This window comes from Rhinolophus ferrumequinum, chromosome 12, assembly GCF_004115265.2.
Source record: "Rhinolophus ferrumequinum isolate MPI-CBG mRhiFer1 chromosome 12, mRhiFer1_v1.p, whole genome shotgun sequence".
In the NCBI taxonomy this organism is placed as follows: domain Eukaryota; kingdom Metazoa; phylum Chordata; class Mammalia; order Chiroptera; family Rhinolophidae; genus Rhinolophus; species Rhinolophus ferrumequinum.
In genome coordinates this window covers 41,484,055-41,498,533 of record NC_046295.1, presented here as the reverse complement: position 1 = coordinate 41,498,533, position 14,479 = coordinate 41,484,055, and the positions used below count along the sequence as shown (strand labels likewise).

Sequence of the window (14,479 nt, the reverse complement as noted above, 5' to 3'; positions counted from 1 at the left end):
TTCTATACAATTTTTTTTCATTTATTCATTATACTACTTTGGGACAAAATGTCACTTAAATAATTACCTCTCGCATTTCATTCATTACTGGAAATCATATTTATTTTTTTCTGTTCCTGACACTTTCTTCCCTGGACACACAACCGGAGACACAAGCAGCTTATAGCCTGAGAAAGAAACTGAAACCTAGTACTTCTGCCTACAGATTTGGCAGAAGAGATCGAATACAAAATACTCCCCATTCTATACCACAGAGTGGAAGGCTGGAAGTCCATCCAGAGGAAAAGAAAGGATCTAAGAAGGCTTCCTCAATCACAATTGACCTGATTCTTTTAAAAGGGGTAGGATGTGGATACTAGGAAACAGGAGAGAGATGCATTCTCTACTTTTATACTTGCTAAGGAAGTGGAAGCCTGAAGCAAAGGAAGCCTGAAACGAAGAAAGTGTGATGTGCAAAGAAAAGCAGTTTTAAAAAGGGAAGGTGAGTAAGAGATAATTACAGATAATATTTGCCACTCAGTTTCCATCACCCTAAAGACCTCCTTCCCCATTGTATTATGACACAAAGTCTATTTCTCAATATGGCAAACTACCACAATGAATAAATTTCTAAGCACATCTGTGGAAACAAGGGCAAGATTTCAGAAACGAAATCAGAAGAGAGATGATACACATGGGACACACACACAACAAATGATTAAAATGCTCACTCATGATAAAGAGCCCATCTGAGAAGTAGCCTGGTAGGCTGTAGAAAAGTTCTGCACAGAAGCAGCAGCGGTAGTGGACTGGCTCTAGGGTCAACTCTGTCCTCCCCTGGAATGGCCCCTCATTCATAAAATGAGCTTTGTTTAGTAATAATGAAAATGCCCAGACCTTCCCCAGAAAGGAAACTGGGGGAAACCAAGACACTATTTTAGAAATTTCCTTTGCAGATATAAAGCAAAAAGTAAGTACACGAGACCACAGAGACTAGGCTTCATTTGTTGTTTGACCTCTGAATGCCTTTTCCTTATCCACCCTTTACACACACACACACACACACACACACACACACACACACCACACCTTGAATGTTTGAGCCTAAAGACCCATGTTCTTCATTCTTCATCTGGATCTTTTTATAAATATCCAATGATTGCTTGAAAGGATGAAAGAGGACCCAATAACTGGATAACTGGTCTGGGTTAGTCCTTTTCCCAAGAACCCAGAGATAATATATTAATAGACTCAAAAAAGAAAAGAAGAAAATGGGATGAAGTCATCAGCAGGGCCAGACACGAAGCATCAGAATGAACTTGCTGAGGGCTTCTCTTTCCCAGGTCCATCGCTCTGTCCCATCGAATTGTCTGTGTCCTTTGACCATCAGTGGGGCCTGTGACTGAAGAAGCAGGGCTTGAAGACACTGGCTCCAGCTCAGTATTAAGGCAAAGATGGAAACGAGGAAATGCAGGGCTAGAGCAGCTCAGCTCAAACAGGATTCTATGATCATGTGTCCTTAAAACTTAATATTTGTGTTTTCCACAACAACATAAAAGTCCCACTATCTCTCTACTATTAGTATTAGTGCTTTCTCAATATCCTTCAGCCACCTTCCCTTTAAAATAAAATGTAGTGCTAGAAATATATATATGAATTTACCCCTACCAGTTTTATACACTCCCTTGAAAGTCAAAAGAATGCCCAAGATTATACTGAAATATCAGAATTAAGTGTGATATACATATACAATGGATTATTTAGTCTTAAAAAGGAATGAAATTCTGATACACGCTATAACACAGATGAACTGAAAGCATTATGCCAAGTGAAATAAACCAGTCACAAAATCAGAAACACTGTATGATTCCACCTATATGAGGTACCTAGAGTAATCAAATTCATAGAAACAGAAAGTAGAATAGTGGTCACCAGCGTCTGGGGGCAAGTTATTTTTTAATGAGTACAGGGATTCTAGGATGATAAAAAGTTCTGGAATGCAGAGTGGCACAACATTGTGAATAATGACACAGTTTTAACCTCGAGGGCTATTAATTTTTTAACCTCTTTGTTCTGATTTGAAAACAGATGTAACTGGCTTACAACTTCACTAGACACCTCCGGAGTTGGTGAATACAGTTAGACAGTGCTACTTAGAAGCTTTTTAAGAGAAGACGGACATTAAAATAATTAGGAGAGTATGGAGAGGTGTGACCCCAGGTTGTCTGAAACGCCCCCCCCCCCAAATAAAAAGGATCTTTGCGAGTTTAGCGTCATGAAAAATTTGGGAATAAAGAACAATGGTCACATGACTGCATCCCTCTCAAAGACCGGGGTGTTTCCTGTTGCCTGCATGGCTTTATCCTGTTTTATTCTTTTTCTTTAAAGTATGAGTAATGGCTAAACCAACTTTGGAATGAGAGAAATCCTGTCCTCTAAGGCAATGGAGTTCATTTGCAGAGGATGACCTTGACAGACTTGAACAGGAATACCTATATTTATTTAAGTACACACACACAGATAGCTGTTTTGTTTTGTTTTTAAGGAACCTTCAAACTCATTATCACTGCCAGCCAAAAATAAGTATAAAAAGTTCTCATTGTTCACTTCAAAATTCCAGATTGAGGAGTAATAAACTTTTTTTTCCCTTCCTTTGTAAAATTTTCATCCAATACTAGGTAGTTTATAATACAGAATGGAGCATCATAGTTTTATGGAAACAAAATTTTACATGTGAAAAGTACTTTAAAGTTCATTTTGTCCACTCAGGTTTAAAGATGAGGACACTAGGGCTCAGAAGTTACATGGTTGGCAAGGCCAAAAGTCAAGAACAAACCTTTAGCAGAGACATCTAAATGGCGGTCCTGGGTCAGTCCCACAGGCTTATCACGTAGCCCATACGTCCTGGGTGTTCTGAACAATGCCAATGTTAAATGCTCTAGCCTCCTAAAGGCTTCCTGGGTTCCAGAAATTCTAATTCCAAAATACTAGATTCCCTCATTTTTATAGAAAGTTCTAAAATTCCAGGTCATACCATATGTCAAGATTTTGGGCTTGCTAAAAGTGATTGTCAGAGGAAATATTCTCATTTCATACAACATAATATAAGGCTAGCCGTTACCAAGAAAGTGTTCTTTTTGCCTGACTTCTTTCAACGTGTTAAAATCTAGCTCAATCTCTTAGACATGGTCCCTTTCCTGAACCACAATGATTGCCCGTTCTTTAAAATCCAACCTCATTGACTACTGGAAGCCTCCAAGCAAACCAAAAATGTGAGGTCAAACAGAATTGAGTACAGTTGACCCTTGAACAACACAGGGATTAGGGGTACTGACCCCCACACAGTCGAACATCCGTGTATAACTTTTGACTTCCCCAAAACTTAAAGTCTACTGTTGACTGGAAGCCTTACCAATAACATACAGTCAACACATATTTTGTATGTTACATCTTTTATATACTGTATTCTTATAATAAAGGAAGCTTAGAGAAAATGTTATCAAAAGCCTAAGAGAAAATACATTAACAGTGCTGTATGTATTTATTGAAAACATCCCCATATAAGTGAACCCACGCAGTTCAAACCCATGTTGTTTAAGGATAGACCGTATAAATCCTAACTATGCCAGATCCTAAAGTGTGGCTTCAGCAGGCTACCTAACCTCTCTAGGCCTCAGTTTCCTCATCTGAAAAGTGAAGCTCAGAATTACCTTGATTTGGTTGGTGTTGATTAAAAAACTTATAAAGCCCCTAGCAGGGTGATTGGTACATAGCAGTTGTTCGATGATCATGAGTTATCACCACCATCTCACTAACTCAGCGAACAGAGCCATACATGTGCTTGGTGAGCTCCTAGTCACGGGGGTCTAGTCTTAGGCTTCTTACCCACCTCCTCTACTCACATTTCCTGGGCCCCACACAGGCTTATTCAAAAAAGAACTATTTCAACATCCACTAGCACCCTCCCCAAAAAGGTAGGGCAGTTATCTTGGATGCTTTTTGCTAAATGTGCCTTCCAGCTCTTAGTCTTATTCTGATAAGTAAACTGAAGTACAGTACTTAAATACTCTAAATTATACTGTCAGGGTGTACCATGAATTCAAAGGAATCTGTGTTGGTTCTTACAGGGTATCTATAAAGAAACCCAAAACGACTGGCCTCATACTGGGTGGCTCTCCTCCTGTCTTCATGATTGACCTTACCTGTCTTAACCTTTCCGCACGTTGGTCTCCTCACTTGTGCACAAGAGCAGTTGGGTTCGGTCAGGGGATCCCAGCTCCTGAGTGATGCAGCACTTTGCTCTTCCTCAGCAGAGGGGTGATGGACAGGGACAGGGGAGGCTGAGAGCTAACTGGGCTGCGTGTCAGGAGAATGGAGGATGAGAGGGAAGTCCTGAGGCAAGACAAAATGCTAATCAGACTGTATGTCCACAAGTCCGTGAAGAACCTCCAAGTTCAAAACAGGCCTCCACAACAGATGCCACTTTGGTGTGTGAATTATTTTGAGCTGAAGGCAATCAAGACCCCACAGGCTCTTGAAAAATTTTTACCTCTCCTTAAAAAAATTTATATTAGGGGCCTTGCTTATAAGACTTATCACCAAAGATAACTTTTTTTAAAACTTTATGGGGGTATATTGGGGAACAGTGTACTTCTCCAGGGCCCATCAGCTCCAAGTCGTTGTCCTTCAAACTAGTTGTAGAGGGCTCCAAGTCCAGTTGTCATTTTCAATCTTTAGTTGCAGGGCGCAGCCCACCATCCCATGTGGGAATTGAACCAGCAACCTTGTTGTTAAGAGCTCACGCTCTAACCAATTGAGCTATCCGGCCACTGCAGAGATAACTTTCTAATGCGATCTATAGGGCAGGGTAAACTTGTCACTGAACGTCTGCTCATCCTGTGAATGATCTTCCTTCTCTGAAGCCCTGAAGCACCTTACCTCATCCTTAGTTCAGAATGCCATATATATTTATCTCCTTTTCCCGTTCTGTCTCTGAACCTCTTGTGTATGTGGGTTTCCCACATGTATGTATGTAATTAAATTTGGTCATTTTCTCTTGTTACTCTCCCTCATGTCTATTTGAATATTAGACCAGCCTGATGAAGCTAGAGGGGTAGAGGAAAGTTTCTTCCTCCCCCACATCTGACAAGTTGTTTTCTTACATTGACTTTTTTTTTAATTGATAGCCATTTGATGCACTGATACAATATGTGTTCATTTCATTACTATTATGGTATTTCTTCTATTTCCTTAAAAGCTGATATTAAGTTGATGGTGCTTTTACAACCAAAGTTATCTCAGAATTAAGGAAATTGTTAATGTTAGTAGTTAGCAAGTACTTTGCCAAGCATTTTACATACATTTTTCTCTTTCCTTCGCACAACAAACCTATAAGTAGCTATTTTTATTCTCACTTAGCAGTAAGTAAGGAAACTGAGGCTTTAGGTGTTTTGAAAATGGTCATTTACTCCAGAAAAGAGGTGGGGTGGCTCAACCCAAAGCTGACTCCCCAGGGGATACAGGGTACAGAGCAGTCTCACTTTCTGGCCAAGAATAACACTGAATCCAGTTATTAACACCTTTGAATTATACCTCACCCAACCTCCTAACCTTTCAAGGAGCCTCAGAACTTTCCAAATATTCCTGAGGTATTGAGCTAGCTGCACTTCAGTTTGTACAGAATAAACCAAAACAAGCCTCCAAATAAACTGTAAATGTGCCGTGGAAAAATTTGAGAAGCATACACCCAAACTATGTAGTGACCATCTTTTTTTTTTTTTTTTTTTTAAATGTTTTTCCAGGACCCATCAGCTCCAAGTCAAGTAGTTGTTTCAATCTAGTTGTGGAGGGCGCAGCTCACAGTGGCCCATGTGGGGATCGAACCGGCAACCTTATTGTTAAGAGCACCTTTCTCTAACCAACTACCGGCAGCCCCAGGGATCATCTTTTTATTTGTGGGAGGCGACGGGTACTTATTCAAACATTCTGTAATGTTTGAATTTTTATTTACTTCAGGAATTCTTTTAATTGCCAATTGACATAAAATGGCCCCAATCCTCCAACATAATAAGCTCCAGTTAAATATGGGTACAAAGCATTAAAGATAATTTCCAAACAAACAAAAAGCCCTGTACAGGCCCAGTACAGGTATCATAATTTTCGTGCTCCCTTCCGATGCCTGTGCAGGGACACGACTGACTTGCATTTGGGCTCAGATGTAGCAGTAGGCTGGGATTCAGTTTGCGATTCTGCTTTTTCCATTTAATGGATATCAAGGTGTCTTCATTATTTTGGCACAATTAGTTTGTGGATTGTGGTTTGATACTAATAGTATTTCCAAATTATATTGTTATAAACATGAGCTATAAACACTTATGCATATTCTCATAGCTTTGTTTTCTCTTGGCTTTTGAAAGCATTTCCTTGGAATTCCCAAGAGTAGGATTCTTGGATCAAAACAAATTTCTAGGCTTTTGATTGCATTCCAAATGGAGTATTCTTACTTATACTGCCACCAGTAATGTTTGAGTACCATTTTCTCTACATTTACTATATAATTATCTTAATTATGTACTACATATTCATATACTGTATAATTATTTTTGTCAATGTTGCAACAGTAAAATGGTACATCACTGAGGTTTCATTCTGCATTTTGTTTTTATTACTAGTCGCTCAATATTTTCTCTTGAGTATGTTTACATGTAAGAGGAAGTGGGGTTTGGTAGCAATGATTTCAGCTCTGGCCCCAGAGCGCCCAGCTCAAAAACTGGGCACCATTACCCACCAACTCAGACTTCAGTAAGCCCTTAAACTCTCTCCAAGCTTTAGCTTCTTCACTGGTTAAAAAAACAAAACAAAAAAAAAATTAATTAATTTTAAGTGATTTAATTGGGATAAGGATCATATATACCTTAGTTTTTATAAAGAATAAGTGAGCCAACCTGTAACATGCTTATACTGTATTTGACACATAATGAGCCCTAATGAACATTAGCAATTTATTCATTATTATTGTTTATATTTTTTCTTGTTTGGACTTGGGTCAACTCTTTAATTGATGACCAAATGTAACTTTTTCAGACCTCCCAAAATGAGAAACTGTATTTCAAGTTTACTAACAAATACCTGTACACACTCAGTTTAACTCCATACCAAAAATCTATTATACAAAATGGAATCCTAGGTTCTCAGGGAAAAACCCAATCATACAATACATACTACATCTCCCTGATATCAAGGAATTCGTACAATGGATATTTGCTGAGTCTTCTAGGGGAAATTATAGGCATGGTCAATATAGTTAAAATCTATTTTTGGAACAATGCATCCATTATAGAGCTGAAAGGAACTTTGGAGAGCATCTAGTCCTGCTACAAACACCAGCTATGGGAGCAGTTACTAGGTCATGGGGGTGGAGTGGATTCTATGATCCAATATTAAGAGAAATGGGGTCATAAAGAAACACAAGATTCTATCCTCATGGGTCTCTTATTTCTTAGCGTTTAAGACAGTAATGCTCACTGTGGATATTGAAAGATAGGGACATGGTATTTAGCGTTCCTCAAACTTATCTGACTGAGAAAATATTTTAGAGAAAGGAGCATATTACCAAACCATAAGGAAAAACTCCATCTAGTCCCAAATCCCACTCTCCTCTTTAAGTCACAAGGAACTTGGGGCCCAGGGGATACAAGTGATTTCTAAGGGTCAACAACAGTGAGTGAAAGGCTGAGGCTAACCAGATCCTGGAATCTCACCCTGTCAGAATGTGTCCTTTCACACCCTATTGTATTACCTCGACTGAATCCTTTTTTTTTGGGGGGGGTGGGGGGATGCTAGTGGTGGTGGTGGGGGACGGGGTTGGGAGAGCCACCCAAAGAACCTCAGATGAAAAATATGACATTCCTTTGTGGTCAATGTCCATTAAACATTGGTTCCCCTTTTTCCTTTCATTCTTTCAATACAGATCAAATTTCATAACCAAAAAAAGAAAAAAATATCTGTATGAGTCCAACATGAAACCTAGCATATTTTTTTTAATTTACATTTTATTTTTAACCCCTTTCAAAAAATGGTATTATTGAGCATGATCAGTCTACCTTGTAAGGCTGACTTTTGCACTGTTCCAAAAATCATATCCACCATCAGTAGGTCCCTTTCCTACTGAGTCCAATTTGGCGCAATGTCTGTAGACACACACACACACACACACACACACACACACACTTATATATAATATGTATATTATATATATATATATATATATATATTCCTGTATTTTTACAGCCACGTCTCCTATTTTTAGGGAGCTCAAAAGTTCTAATAAAAGGCTATCAATACAACATGGTTAGATTGTCTATAATGTACTTTTAAAATACTTCAATATAGACAGTAAGATGTAAGTGCGTCAGGATTCATATCCTGGGAGCTGGGGAGGTTAAGAAATCCAGACACAAACACAGTCCTGGGATGGTCACACTCCAGTGGCAGTGACTACTGAACATGTGCTTCAGGCATTTTCATTGCAAACAGAGGTTTTGCTACTTAGCAGGAGTGTTAGAACTGGATCTCCCTAGGTGAGTTTAATGACTTCGATTGGCATAACAGATATGAGAAACAAGTGAAGAAAGATGAGATCAGGGTGCTCCATCTATGTGGATGGATGAGGGATATTCCAGAGCCAGGTTCTGCATTTATATCAAAAGGACAAACAAGCCTGGCAAACAAGTAGCCTGCAATTGCTCCCTAGGCACATTCCTGGGTCCAGCTGCTGATGCCAGGAAAATTCATGATTACTTGACTCCAACCCGATGGTCAGCTAACTCCTGCTGACGCCCGTGCCTTAGGTGAACCTTGTGTGGGAGTGTGAGACATGCAGTCAGAGCCCCTTGGCCAGGTGACCTGAGACTTGCTTGCCTGGAGGAAGGTAGCCCTCACCAACCTCTGTTTACCAGAAAGACCCAAACTGCCTTGGGCTGGTTTGTGGACCACAGCACCAAGTTGGCTAGTGGATGAAAGACTGAGACAGCACGTGGCCTATGTTTAAGTGACTTAAAACATTTATTTACCTCTCTGGAATCAAAGGACTGACACGATGATCATTTAAAAAGCCCAAACCTAATCATCTCTTCTTCCATTTAAAACCCTTTAATGGGTTCCCACTACCTTTCTGTTAAAGTCCAAAATCCTAAAAATGATCCAAGAGGCCTCACTCATCCCAAGCCACATTCCTGCTTTGCTCTCAACTCTTTCAGCCTGGAACTTCAACCCCTATTTCACCTATTTCCTACTCATTTCCCAAGCCTTTTAAAATATCTGTTTTTAGGGAGCTCTACCCTGAGTAATGCCTTCTGCTAAACTAGGTGAGGTCCCCAGGTTAAATGTTCTCTGGACATCTTGTGCTTTCCTGAAGTGCCGCTTATAATGTGATAGCCTGTGTGACTATGTACTTGTCTGCCTCCCCAGCCCCATCTCCTCTAGCCACTAGACTAAAAGTCTCATAAAGGCAGGGAACCCTCCCTCCTGTTCCCAGATGTAGCCCCAGAGCTGACAATGTGTGGCAACTAACTGGTGCTCAGCAATAGCTATTTAATGAATGCATAAATAAATAAGTCACTCAGATACCCAAGACACTCAAATTTGGCTACCTCTTTAACAAAGGAAAAATTAATCACTGGAGAAATTGCTTAGTAAATTTAGTGCATTGATTACCAAATATATGTAGGACTCCTGACTGAAAATGTTAGTATAATCAATGAATCAGAAACTGTAGGTGTTTTGTGGAAGCAATAACATTTTCTGTTTAGATATGCATTTGTGATCACCATCCTTTTGTGAGTTATTGACAGAGTTTTACATGGTTGTGCAAACTGTGCAGTCACACAAGACCCTTTGCTTAATGCTCACCTGCCTGTCACCATCTTGAAATTCTTCATAAGTTTTAAACAAAGGGCCCCACAAATTATGTAACCCGTCCTGAGTCTTACAAATTAGTTTGATTTTTGGAAGAGACCCAATGGATAGCCAATCTCTAGCTAAGGACGCATCTTGTATAACGAAGGCTGTGTTTTCAGCCTCCCGAGCTTAAGGTCTGAAAAAGAGGGTTAGAGTTTCAGGGCATTCTTTTTTCTGATATAAGCTATATTATGTAGGACTCTCTTTCATAAAATTAGGATTTTTCAGACTACAGAAATACGTGATTGTTTTAGTTCTTACTGTTAGGTTAAAAGCTTTTTAATTTTCCTAGAACTAAATTCTAGTCTGAACATGATTTACACTGAGTCTCATTATTAAAATTTTTGCTTAGAATTTTTTGTTTGGGGTCCTAATATTAGGGATTGTGTCAATTTTCCCAATTCACCAAGCATAGTCCATTAATTTTATCACCTTAAAAAATGGAAAACCATTGAGTATACTAACGGGAGAAAAATGAGAACTGTAGAATTGCTTTTCAGCTTCCAACATTTTAAACTTTAATAACTACATCAGAATTTTTGGAGATCAACATCTCTGGAGATAAAACCTGGCAGGACACATGCGACTGTTCATGAAGAGCACTGGTTTAGTCACCTTTATTATAATTTCTTTTTTTAATGTCAGATATTTGGTTAAACTTTACAAACAGCTTCTCTAGTTATTAGAAGTTTAAAGTTATTTGTGTTTACTTATAATTTATTTCATAAATGTCTACAGCATTTTAAATAGTGGCTCATTTTTTTTCTCAATTGAGTGACTTTGTCTTCCAGTGGACATTTGTCAATATCTGGACATATTTTTGGTTGTTATAACTGGAGGAAGAGGACTACTGGCATCTAGTGGGTAGAGGCCAGGGATGCTGTTACACATCTTATAATGCACAGGACAGTCCCCACAATAAATGATTATCTGGCCAAATGTGTCAAAAGTGCCAAAGTTGAGAAATCGGTCTAAACATACATGGCATTTGCCACAAATAGGCAACAAGGAAACATGACAACCCTAAGCTATGCCTCCCTTGTCACAAATAGGCAACAAGGAAACATGACAACCCTAAGCTAGTCCCCAGAAGAAACACACTGATTTATATGAAGTCATTTGGGAACTCCCTTTTTAAGGCAGGGAGTTAAGCATTGATGTCCTGAGCTAGAACCATGAATATCATTAGAATGAATATTAAAGATAGTGACATGATTCCTTGGTTGGCCCATAAAGGACTACTTTACTCAATGCAGTGGAAATAATATACACATCATAGATAACAGAAATTGAGAATTAGAAGAGATCGTTTTCAACAGTATTAATTTGTTTCCTAATACCTCGTTTCATGAAGAAATATACAGTATCTACATAATAGATCAGAATTTTTCATTCACCTGAGAATGCAAATCACCAGGTATAGCAGTTTCTAAGACAGAGATTTGAAAATGGATGATGTGTGAACCAATTTTATTCCTTGTGTTTTTTTTAAATATGAGCCATTATTTATATTAAATCAGATTACACATTAAAAAAATATTTTTTTTTTCAGTTATTTGTGGGGGAGGAGGCCAGTAAAAGAAACTCTGGCCTAACTGGGCCAGAATTTCTGCATGGTTATGAGGAGGGAATGGCTGATACCCACCCAGATTTTAGCAGGTCCTTGGCAGGTCACCTGGGGCCAACCAAGGCCCACTTAGCTCTCTAATACATGAAATTCAGTCCCTACAGATAGTTGATTGTGTCAATAGTTGATAGCGAAAACATTTTTCTCAGTGTTTAACAACTAAATTACAAATGGAAAAGAAGCAACTTGTGACTCAGAGGAGTTCTATAACTAATCAAGAATGAGTTATCATTAGTGAAGGATGGAATCTGGTACGTATTCTGGTCAAGGCTAAGGAGCTTTCAGGGCCCAGCTGAAGCAAAGGCAGAGGAGCTGACAGGTAAGCTTCAAACCCTAGTCATGAAATGGAAAAAAATATCAACTTCTTTCATCTACCACTAAAACTTTGTAAAAGTAAATTCACAGTATGTTACATTGTTTTTTAAAATAGAGAAGTTAGCCATTTCTAAGATTTCGAAGTTTCCCAAAGCTACAATTTTGAAAGCCTGTACAAAATTCATTAAGCACTAGCAGATACCCTGAGCTTTTCCTTCTTGCCAGAACTGAAATCTGTTACCAAAATCTTCTGGCAGGGGGGCTTGTCTGGAACTGCCTGGGCTCCTAGCAGGTAATTTACACTGATCTTTAAAAACCATTCACCCCTCCTCCTCCCTTCTATAAAACAAACCTGCCTTTCAGAACTGTTCTGAAAGGGGGGCAGAATGCCCAGAGGAGGGGACAAGTTCCTGACAGAGTCCCTCACCTACCACTCACTGAATTCAGGCCACAAAAAAGCCGTGGCCTGTTCTCATCTCCAGACACCATCGCTTTCTCTGAACAATGTATATCCTCCCAATTCTCCTCTTGTCCTACTATTCTTCTAGAAAGAAATAACATAAGCAGAAAGTGCACAGGATGCCAGGTGACTACGAAACTCACCTTCACCTGGGCAGCCCATAATGTCCAGCCTGGATCTGCAGGCAACATCGTCCACCGTGAAAGATGAGAAGTGCGTGGCAGGCAAGGGTTTCTGGGGTTTGCTCTGCATCTGAGAGAAAGCGCTATGAGCGAGAGCTAACACTTCAAAAAGCTAATAACCAAAAATTGGAAGAATCTGAATCAGAAATTGGGTGCTAACAAGACAAAATCAAAAACGGAAACCTAGGAAAGGAGTTGACTGTTTAAGAAGAATCACCTGTTTTCATAATATACCCAGCAGCGCGAGTTTCCTAGCCTTGCACGAAAAGGACAGGGAGGGAGCCGGAAGACAGGGAGACGCCTCAGGACTTCGGAGTCCCCCAACTTGAGTCTATATTCCAGTTGTTCCAGTCGCCCAGGGTAAGTCATTTATCAATCTGGCATCGGCTTCTTTATTAGTAAAATGAGGGTAATGTCTCTTGGCAGGGGTACGGTTAGGATTAAATAAAGTTAAAGCCGCTGGCACCCAGGGGACGGCAGTGAGTAACTGTTCGCTCCTAGCATATCCACCCCAGCAGCCGACTCTTCTGATTCCTACTCTCTGCGGACAAGGGGGAAAGAGGCCAGAAAAAGTGGCTTCAGGTGACACTGGACACCAGAGTCCTGGCCCCGGGCACCACTGATCGGACGGAAGAGTAAGGTCGAGGTATGGTGTCCTGCGCCATCCCCGGCCCCGGGCGGACACGCTTGTTGGCGATTCCTACCAGACGATCTCTCTTCCAGCCCAGGCTCCGCTTCCTCCGCCCGGAGAGCGCCCACCCCGCTCGGGGCAGCTGGGCCCAGGCGAAGAGCCGGCTCCCTCCTCCCATCCTTCCCATCCCTCCCCCGCCGCCGAGCGGCCGTGCAGGGAAGCCGATGGGGAGTCGGTTACCTGCATCAAGAGTATGGTCCCGGGGCGCCAGAGGGTGCGGTACCGCGCAGCGCCCCAGAAGAGCCACGCGGAGCCACCCCTCACCTGCCGCGCACTCGCCCAGCGCTGCGGTGCGCTGGCAGCGGTCTGGTACCGCACCTCCGGGTCTCAGAGCCCCAGCCCGCGCGCCACGCCCCTGGGGCCGCCCCTAGGCCCCGCCCATAGCCTATGCGCCTCGCCTACCTCCGCGTGTGCGGGGCCCCGCGCGCGGCTCCTGGCCAAGGTCAGCGCGCCCTCTGGGCATTACCGGTCTCTGGGAGGGGAGCTGGCGTCCGACTACTCCTCTCTTTGATTTCTCAGGATCGCATTCGTTCTTAGTTCTCCAAATGGCTGGGCGCTCGAGTGGCGTCTTTTTCAAAACTTTGTGTCCCCTTCTTCAGAGGCAGGAAGCGCGAGAAGTGCTGCCTTTTATGATTTTAAAAATGAAAATACTTTTTATAACAAAAAAGAAAACAATGCCGATTCTTTATATCATATATAATTTAGAGATGACTGTGTATTTTCTTCCTGATGAGCCTTGCTTACCAAATTAGCATTTCAAAACTCACTACATTCATGTCTATTTTCACATAAAAACTAATATTAAATTAAGTGTAGAACAATCCACAGTGTCATGCAGAGTAGTAAACACATCTCTCCCATCCTTACAGCATAGAGCATGTGTCATTTATAAAAGCTGATACAGTCTCCTTTGTAGCAAAAGGAATGTTGTGTGTCTTCTTCCACTGGTTTTTTACCTCCTGGAGAGCAAAACAGGTTTTTATTCATCTTCGTGTCACTTATTAATTTAATACACATGTATTGAAGTAAATGAAGGAACTAACATTATACGCAGTGCCCTCCCACCGTGTCTTGCTGGGGTTGTAGGTAAAGCTGAGACCCTGTGAGCAGATGGGTTTCCCTGTAACTGGAAGATTGCCTGCTGACCATCCTTCTAACAAAAGAAGGTCGTTGCTCCGGGACCACCAGGTAAATGGAGAGGGTAGGGCTGGACTGGTCTGGAGGGAATCACTGTCTCTGAGGCTCAGAGTCGTGAGCGACTGCTAAGC

The 14,479-nt window shown here is 41.0% G+C and overlaps 1 protein-coding gene across 6 annotated transcripts in view; it reads right to left on the bottom strand.

The window, feature by feature from the left end:
- Window positions 1-13,525, bottom strand: part of GCNT1 (glucosaminyl (N-acetyl) transferase 1) — a 29,315-nt gene extending 15,790 nt beyond the window's left edge. For 2 of the 6 annotated variants that reach the window (XM_033123311.1, XM_033123313.1), the window contains exons 1-2: window positions 13,392-13,525; window positions 12,482-12,590 (exon numbers count right to left, since the gene is read on the bottom strand). The gene's annotated coding sequence lies outside the window, so the exon portion shown is untranslated. Of the gene's footprint in view, window positions 1-4,181; window positions 4,372-12,481; window positions 12,591-13,391 lie in introns of all 6 variants that reach the window. The other 4 variants (XM_033123308.1, XM_033123309.1, XM_033123310.1 and 1 more) reach the window with 4 other exon arrangements.
- Window positions 13,526-14,479: the final 954 nt, after the last annotated feature.